The sequence below is a fragment of the Macaca thibetana genome, chromosome 12 (assembly GCF_024542745.1).
Source record: "Macaca thibetana thibetana isolate TM-01 chromosome 12, ASM2454274v1, whole genome shotgun sequence".
NCBI lineage: Eukaryota > Metazoa > Chordata > Mammalia > Primates > Cercopithecidae > Macaca > Macaca thibetana.
Window position 1 is genome coordinate 87,769,128 of NC_065589.1, and position 9,538 is coordinate 87,778,665.

At 32.3% G+C, this 9,538-nt stretch overlaps 1 long non-coding RNA gene across 1 annotated transcript; it reads right to left on the reverse strand.

The window, feature by feature from the left end:
• Positions 1–7,250: 7,250 nt before the first annotated feature.
• On the reverse strand, positions 7,251–9,079 carry LOC126933207 (uncharacterized). Its single transcript, XR_007718459.1, has 3 exons — positions 9,022–9,079; positions 7,483–7,581; positions 7,251–7,334 (listed from the first exon to the last, which is right to left on the reverse strand). It is a non-coding gene; the product is annotated as an uncharacterized LOC126933207 (long non-coding RNA).
• Positions 9,080–9,538: the final 459 nt, after the last annotated feature.

Here is a 9,538-nt window from a genome sequence, read left to right on the forward strand (position 1 = left end):
GTAACTCTATTTTTAGTTTTCTGAGGGACCTTCTAATTGTATTTTTTAATGAAATTTGGCCAATATGTGGGAAAATTGTTCATTTCTTATCTTATATCAAGCCATTTTAGTTCATACTGGTTTAAATGTACTTTAGAAGTACATTTTTCTAAAGTGTTTGATGTTATTATATCATATTATTTTGTATAATGTTTAAGACAATGCATTTTTAGTGTGACATATCAGGACTCGAATCTCATTTTTAATATTAGGCACATTCTGTATTCTTTTCTAGATCATATTAATAAAAAGTACTGGCTTTATCTTTGAAGGCTTATTCAATTTCTTTTATACGTATTAGTCTAGTCAGGTTTTCTACTTCTAGATAAATTCTTATGCTTTACATATTGCTAGGAATTAATGCACTATATCTAGATTTTTAAAATGTATTTATATATAATTACTTTATGCCCACTGAACTCATTCATTTATTCATTCACATTCCTAGTAATATTTGATATTTATATCTTTACTAAATTTTCTAAATTATCTTTGCTAGCCCAAATAAAGTTGTATTTAAAATATTTTATTGATCAAATCTATGCTTTTATTTTAAATTTTATTAATTTTGGCTTATTATTTATTTTACCTGAGAACAGCTTTGACTATATTTTATAAATTGGGTAAAATTCGATCTGCCTTTGATTTCTAAATTATGTTAGCTTATTGTTTTAAAAAAAGTAATTATAAGTGAATTTATAAGTGAAAATACTTTGGGACTATCCTTTTGTTATTTTACTGTGGATTTATTGCATTTTGTTAAGTAACGTGGTATGTAGGATTTTTAAGTTTTTGAAACTTATTGGGATTTCTTGTGTTGCCCAATATATTTGTTAATCATATGCTATTTTTCTTTATTCATGTATTTAATACTTGGTTTGTTATTCTGTGTGAGAGGCTTTTTGAAGTCAATTAGGATTTATATAAAATTTTTAAATTTTCTCTTGTGCTTCTGACATTTTTGTGCTTTATAAATTTCATTGCTAAATCTTTTAATATAAAATATGCTCATTATTTTTCTATTTCTTCGGTGGATTTAAACTTTTATTAACATAAAATACTTCTCGTTTTTCATTTAAAGCATTATTTCTTAAATGTTATTTTCATTGATATGCTAAATTATGTTTAATATTCCTCTTTTTTATTCTTTCCTTCCCATAAATTACCCCCAAGATTGTTTTGTCTGTAATACTATTGTATATTTTTGATTAATTAAATGTACATTTTTAGAAACAGTTATTTAGATATAATTTTGTTTTTATTTGTCCCCAAAATGTGTCTTGTATCTTGCAATATCTTTTTGAATTTCTTTTCTGTTTTCATCAGTTTATCATCTACGAATTTTACCAGAATTTTTGGGGGTATAGTTCAAACTTTATATTGGACAACTAGTTTTTTCCTGGTTTAGGTTGTTAAGTTTAAAATAATTAAATAATTCCCTTGCAGGCGTTATCTTTTAGCAGCTTTTAAAATCTTTACGACAAAGATTTTCTAGTGTTTTTTTTTCTCTCAACTTATTTTTGGAATCTGACACATGACAAAAATACATCTAAATTTGTCTCATTAAAATATACTGAATACTTTTGGTTTTGTTTTTTCATTTCTTTTTCTTTTTCTTTCTGATGAGAGACCTGTGAACCCTTTCAATCTGAGGACTGTCTTCCTACAACTCAGGGAAATTTATTCAACCATGTCTTTATCTTTCTCTATCCATTTATTCTGTACTCTCATTTTATAAATTTATTTTATATGGATCTTGAAACCTGTAGATACATCTCATCATTTTTCTTAATTTCTCTCTCATTCAATCACTTTGCCACTGGCTTAGCATTCAGATAGAAAATCTCAGTCAGAAATTCCAGTTTAAGCGAATCTTCAACATGTTGATTTTGTTTCCCTTTAAAATATGTTATTTTAATTTCTTTAAAGAAAGAAACTTTTCCTTTCTGTCAGATATTCCTTTCTGTTGGGCCTATTGAACATGTAGTTCTTTAAACTCAATTACTTTCATGTGGCCCATGTATAGGGCTTCTTCTTTATGTGAAACCTTTACTTTTCTGAAACATATATTCATTCAATGTTTTTTCTTCCCAAATATATTTGATTATTGATATTTCCTTATTATTGAACCTGTGTTCTTGTTATGGCTAAAAACTCTGAGTGATTATAAATAAGGGAGAGTGTTTATCTTCCCACTACAGGAGTTCTCTATCCAACTGGCTAGAGTTATTGCGGCACCTTGTCTGAAGTCTTACTTAGAGTCACTGCTTCAGTATGGGAGCCTGAGTCAGATGCATTTCTTTTCTTTGTGTTTCTGCCTCTGTAGTCCCTGCAGTGGTCTGGAGTTAGCTTTGCTCCTGTAAATCTTCATCCTTAGTTACTGAATAGGATCTCTCTCTAAGCAGATACTTTACTCTGTTTAGAAAATGTTTGAGGGAGGTTGAGAATCAAGACTGCCTATGCTGCCTAGCTTCTCAGAATAAAGATCTTAACAGTGGTAAAGATGTTAAGTCCTTGCAGATACTCTCTTGCTCTTGAGCATTAACTCTCATTTGAGAGTATTTCTACAATCTTCTCTGATATGGCTTTATTTGTAGTTTCCTCTGATCTTTCATGTCAAGTAAACATACCACACCCACCTCCTAATTTTCCAATAATTTCTTAAAATATAAAATCTGCTGCTGGGAAACTCTGGTTTTCCCCAAGATTATGAGTTTACACTTTAAAAACATGCAAACCCCATTGTGTCATTTCAAGGACTTCTTGGATAAAGGAAAGAAGAGGTAGACAATTCTGACCATTGGCTTTTAAATTAAAAAATAAATATTATTATATGTGCATTCTCTAATTAATAATATGCTTTTCTTAAACCTCTTGTATTATCATCTTCTATATCTTTGTGTTTATCTTGATATATTTATCTCTTATTTAAGCAACTACAACAGTAAATTGAAGCCAATTTTAGTTCCTATTTTTTATTTTATACTATGGTAAGGATTTGGGGGACCTTGAATATCAGATAATAATAATATAATATAAATAACAATTAACCTTAGGTTCAAGTAGAACTATTTTAAGTTTTGGTTTTGACAGCTATCAGCTCTGTGACCTTGAAATGTTTGTTTAATGTCTCTAAACCTCTGTGGCTCCAGATGCAGACTAAGAATAATAATAATGAATCTATTGAGTTATTGGGGTGTCTTGTTTGAAGTCTTACTTACAGTCATGGCTTCAGTATGGGAGGCTGGGTCAGAGGCGTTTCTTTTCTTTGTGTTTATGCTTTAGTCCTTACAGCAGTATGCCATCAGCTGTGAGGATTAAATAGGATAATGCATGTGAAGCACATCAAACACTGTTTGACAACTTGCAAATAGTCGAAAAATGCAAGCTTATTATTAACCTTAGAAATGATGTAATAAATACTTATTAAATTTAAAATACTTTAAAATGCTGCTTTTTGTATTCTAACTTCAAAAATGTTTTAGATACATTGATGAGTGTAAGCATTTCCAAGTTGTAACAAAGATACAATTGAAATGAGATATCATACGTTTTTAGTGGGCCTGATCTAAGTTGTATTGTGTTGCTTCAGAATAACTCTCTGCAGCATGAGAAGTAGAAGAAGGGGTATAGTTTTGGTAATGTTAGTTTAGAGTGGCAGTAGTTTATGCTGGAACCAGAGTACATGGAATGTTTGTCAGGACATTCCAGAAGTTTCTGAACATGGGTGTCTAGATTGGCAAGGAGTCATATAGAGCCAATAGGACTGAATTGGAAAGAGAAGCAATCAGAAGTCCTACTGTCAGTATTATTATTATTTTCTATATTTCTATTACTTTAAAGAAATTTTGTGAATAAGAGATAACAATTTCTCAAACTCTACAGGATTGATACAGGAAGATAGTTATATAGGTATAGATAGATAAATAGATAGATAGATAGATAGATAGATAGATAGATAGATAGATAGATAGATAGATAGATACACCCAAATGCAAAACTAGCATCTCCTAGAATTTTGTATGGCTACATAACAAAAAACTATTTTGTTTTTAGAAAAGAGTATCAGAATAATAGTATAGCTATTGGTTTTAGATTTGAATCTTCTTTGTGTCATAAACTCTTTGATGTCTGGGTTTCAACCATATTTTCTACAAGTCAGGAATGGTGCTATCTCATAGAGATGTTGCTAAGTGAATTAAATGCAAATTCTCATAGCATCACACACTTTTTAAAGCTGAAGTTTGCCTGCATTCTTAAATGTCTCCATGAAGTTGGGCACCTTTGATTTTGACGTTACCTTTCTGGTTCTTCTGCTCCCCATTCAGCCTTCACTGTATTTGCTCAGGCTCTCTCACCTCCCGCTTAGACTCCTAGGCAGACCTGATGATGATCCTTGATCTTTATTCTTACTTCTTCCTCAAATTGCTGCCAGAATGATCTTTCTAAAATGGAGCTGGTAATTTAAATAGTAAAGTGTATCCCAAATCCTCCTTTTAGTTTTGTCTCCCACCATTTGCTGCCATGCACTCTCCACGTGAGCTACACTGGATTTTAAAGCATTGTGTGAATGCTCCAGGTAGTTTCACTGTGTCTGCTTCTTTTATGCAATCTATTCTTTTGGAATTATCTATTTTTCCTTCTTAGTTTGACAGAATTCTATTTATCCTTATTGATATTCTGATATTCCTTTACTCTCAGTTTGTGGAAAGTATTTGTACACAGGGCTACAGCCTATTCCACTGGCTCTCTCTTGTTTGTTGCACTGCATATTTACACTTTCAGGGCAGACATTCTATCACTCAAGTTTTGCATTTCACATGCTTAGTACAATACTTAGTTTAACATATGGGGTTTTGAATAACTTGAAGAGGTCTAGAAATCAGCAAACTCTTTCTTTTTCAATTGTATTGAAAAGCATTTTCTTGTTAATTGTGAAATTCGTAATAATTCCCCTTCTCTGTATATTATGGTTGAAGTTTATCTGGTTGCATTTGCCTTAGAGCTGAACTATATATATTAATGTTATTCCAAATTTAGTGGAAAATATGACCACATTCATGTTTAACACTAGCATTCTTCATATATCAGTGACACCTTTGTTCTCTCTTCTATAGTGTATTGGTTGTAAAACAAAGTGTGAATAATAACATTTGGGAACTCACATTCTGGTTCTTTATTAGGAAAGAGTGTTAAGCTGGTGAGAACAAGAAGGCTCTTGTTTGTAGCTGCTATATTTCACAATGCAATTATCTAACATCAATCACTTGGCTAATAGGATGGTAACTTTCAATCATTAACTTTCCTTGAAAGGAAATGACTTCATAAGAACTGCACAAACAATTAGAAGCAAGAAGTCTACTTAGATATTAGAGAAAGGACAAATTTGAAGAATTTCAGAATGTTTGTGAAATTCTTCTTTAGATTCATGTAGCCTATTCATTGTTCTTAACAAGAAATCTTTTGAAGGACATCAAGATATTGGTAAAGTTATACAGTAACTTTTGGAAGTTATTGCAATGTACCTCTTTATTTGTGTACTAGTGTGTGTGTGTGTGTGTGTGTGTGTGTGTTGCACCTAAATAGAGGTTTCAATAGAGGCTAAATAGAGGTTTCAAAACATGTTTTTCTATGGAAGAAGGAAATGATGAAAAACTAAATGAAGCAAAACAGATATGTTTGCCTGGCTCTTTGAAACGCAGGCAGCAGAATATCTTAATTTCTTTTCTCCCTTTCCTTTCCTGTCTTTCTTGTCACTCAGGATGTAGTGCAGTGCTGTGATCATAACTCACTGCAGAGTCGAACTCCTGAGCAATCCTCCGGCCTCAGCCTCCTCAGTAGGTGCGACTTCAGAACCCAGCTCTGCACATGTGTGCCATCATGTCCAGCTATGAATTTCACTACCAATTACTATGTTATCATAAACAGAACCCACTAAGCTTAGGCTATAAACCCAACCCATTAAAAGATATAAACTGTGAATTTATGCCTCTTCACTCTGTGAGAAGACAAAATTCTAAATTGAAATGTTAAGACGATTAACATTTACAATGTTCTAAGGAAATTATTACCTTCTTTTTTTATAACATGAAAGACAGTACAATCTTCATGAAGACAAAAGTACCAAGTTAAATAAAAAATAATAGATAAATAAAAAGATACAGTATCTTGGACATGGACTTACTGCCTCTCTAATACTCTTTTCAAATCTATGTTCTATCATGTTCTAACCATATAGACTGGACAAGGTATTTATTCTCCTTGGGTGATAGTTTCCTATTGTGTAAAGAGATGCTAAGTTTTTGGATCTAATATGTTTAGTTGTGGTGAGGGTTAATTAATTAGCATCACGTCCTGCACATTGTAAATACTCAGTAAATCATTACTATTTGGAAGAAATGGCATTTTACAACATACTTAGCATTTAAATTGATGATTCCTTGTGTTTCCATTGAAACTTAAGAAGACATACCAGATTAATTCCATCAGAAACATAACTATAAAATATGACACACATGTAAGATGAGATACATATATCTTATATAAAATAAGACTATTCATTACAATATTAGACAAATTGCACTTGAGAAGAAAAAGCACATTCTGAAGAAAGAAGATTTATAAGTATGCCACATATGCCTAAATTATTTTGCTTTAAAAATTGAAACGTTTTATTTCCTCTGATTATAAAAATGATAAAATTATGATGTAAAATATTATTAATTAGGCAGTATATAAATATATAAAATAGTAACTTTTATTCATACAGTTCAGATATTTCCACTGTCTCCATTTATTAAATTACCACTATAGGCTAGATATTTTTCTATGAATATGCAAGTACATGTCTTTAATGCAAGATTATTTTTATTCATAGTTTTATACATTTTTATTTTAATATATGTCATGAATTTCTAAATACAAATTTATATAATGAATGGAAATATTTCAATTTTGCCATCATCAAGATCTAGTACATTACCAAGTTCACAGACAGTGTTCAATAAATATGCATGAAGTGAATGAATGCCTGAATATTTGAGCCATCACACCCTTCCTTGGCAATGAACATAGATCTACAGGATTTTAACGAAAAAATTAAATAAATTATATGGTTACACACTGCTTTATCTAATGGATCTACTTTTGAGGAACATTTACATTGTTTCCACATTTTTTCTACTTTGAGTAACATGACAACACTTCACTTGGCCAATACCAGAAATTGAGATTCAGAAAGCTGGTGCACCAACTGGCAGCCACAGGGTTCCATTACTTTAACTGCAATCTGAAATCTAAAGAACAAGCACTCAACACCAGAACTGTTGGCTCTGGAGTCACTACACATTTGCTTGACAAGTGGCTACCTTGCCTCTTGTATCTCTTTTCTTTTTTCTTCTCCTCTCCTCTTTCCTCCCCTTCTTCTTTTATTCCTCTGCTTACCTTATTTCTCTTCCTCTTCCTTGTTTCTTCCTCCTTTCCCTTCCATGCCTTTCATCTTTCTTCTCTCTCTCTTATTTTAATTCAGTTTCCAATTCAGATCTACATGGACAAATTGGATGAAAGAAATCTAAATCGCACATAGGTCCCTAGCTTCAAGGAAATCAAATAACATGCTTCTTTGCTTTCTATCTCTGCAGTACAGGAAGGTCCATAAAAGGAGGTCGGGATGGATGATGGATAATCTATAATGCTGAATATTCCACACCCACTGTCTCTGACTTTCCAGCCTTAAGTCTGCAGTAAAAGTTTTGCTATGGTTTATCAAAATTTCCACAACATACTTACAATAATTCTCTCTGGTCTCTTGAAAGGCAATTCCTGTTAGTGTCTGACGGTTTCCTTTAATTTGGTTGAAACTGTGTGGTATGTGTCAGTCATTCCAGGTTTTGAGGATGCCATTGAGGCTGTCTCCTCTTACAATGATGAAATAATGGAAATTTATTTCTCTTCACCTGCTACATTTATTTCTTCAGGACAAAGAAGGGCTGTTCTTTTCAGATAACTTCTGTGCTAATCCTTTACAATCTATTTTAGGAAAGCAGTTATGACGATACTTTTTACCAGAAATCACCAATTTAATTTACCAATTTGGTGACACTAATTTTTTTTTTCTGTGTTTGAATGTGAGTTTTGCCAACTATAAAAACAAATGTTCAGCTTCTAAATTAGGTACTTGTAGAAAAATGTGTAGATCAGAACCAACAATAAGTCCATATTTAAGTGGACTAAATGACCTTTAAATTGAGACTTTTAGATCAAGATTTCTCAGCCTCAGCATCATTGACATCTTGAACTGGAAATTTCTTTGCTGTGAGGAGTACCTTGTGCAATGTAGGATATTTAGCAGCATCCGTTGCCTTTACCCAGTACATATAAGTAGCACCCCCAATTGTAACCAGAATGTCTTCAGACATATCCAAATGTTCCCTGGGAGCCAAAATTGCCTTTGATGAGAATTACCACCTTAGATGTTACTTTTAGTGTTACTATTAGGCAACTAAGTAGCACATTTACAAAGTGGTAATTTCTGGAGTGTTACAGAGTTAACATAATATTCAGACTAAAAAATCATGGCTGAGCCTGGTGTCTCACACATGTAATCACACTTTGGGAAGCCGAAGCATGTGGATCACTTGAGGTCAGAAGTTCAAGACTCACCTGGCCAACATGGCAAAATTCTATCTTCACTAATAATGCAAAAATTAGCCAGGTGTGATGGCACACATCTGTATTGCTAGCTACTTGGGAGGCTGAGGCATGAGAACAACTTTAACCCGGGAGATGGAAGTTGCAATGAGCTGAGATTGCACCACTGCACTCCAGCCTCCAGCCTCTAGCCTGGGTGACAGCGTAAAACTCTATCTAAAAAAAAAAAAAAAAAAAAAAAAAAAAAAAAAAAAAATTACAGAAACTGTGGCTCAACTTTCTATTTGGGAAGATACTATAACCCCAAAGAGTTGATAGAGTACAAATACTTACATATGCTTGGATGCACTTGATTCCTCTTCCGTTTGCTTCATGAATGTTAATCTTGGTCCTGATTTGAAAAAGTAAATGAGTGTTTAAAGGAAGCTTCGCTACTTAACAAAATGCATGGTATATGCATGCTAACTTTATTTCTGGATGGAATATATGACTGCCAGTTGTGCTGTACAAAGGCAATCATATTTTTATTTATCATGTACCTGATCAATGAGTTAAAGTACAGATATCCATTTTCACGAATAGAAATCCACTTAGGTAACATCGCTTTTTTATAAATTCAATGTCCTTTAAAAGATGATGCAAAGAAAAATAAACTACACTATGAAATAAGGATCAGAGATGCATTTATAGGAGAAGATATGTATATGCTTAAAATGTTCATCTATTCACTCATTAAACTGGAATTGAGTGCCCTGAAAATAGAGATGGAATTCCAAATTCTATATATTCCAGGCATATCTCAAAATAGTGTGAAATGTAATAACTTTTTGTTTTGGTTATATTTTATTAT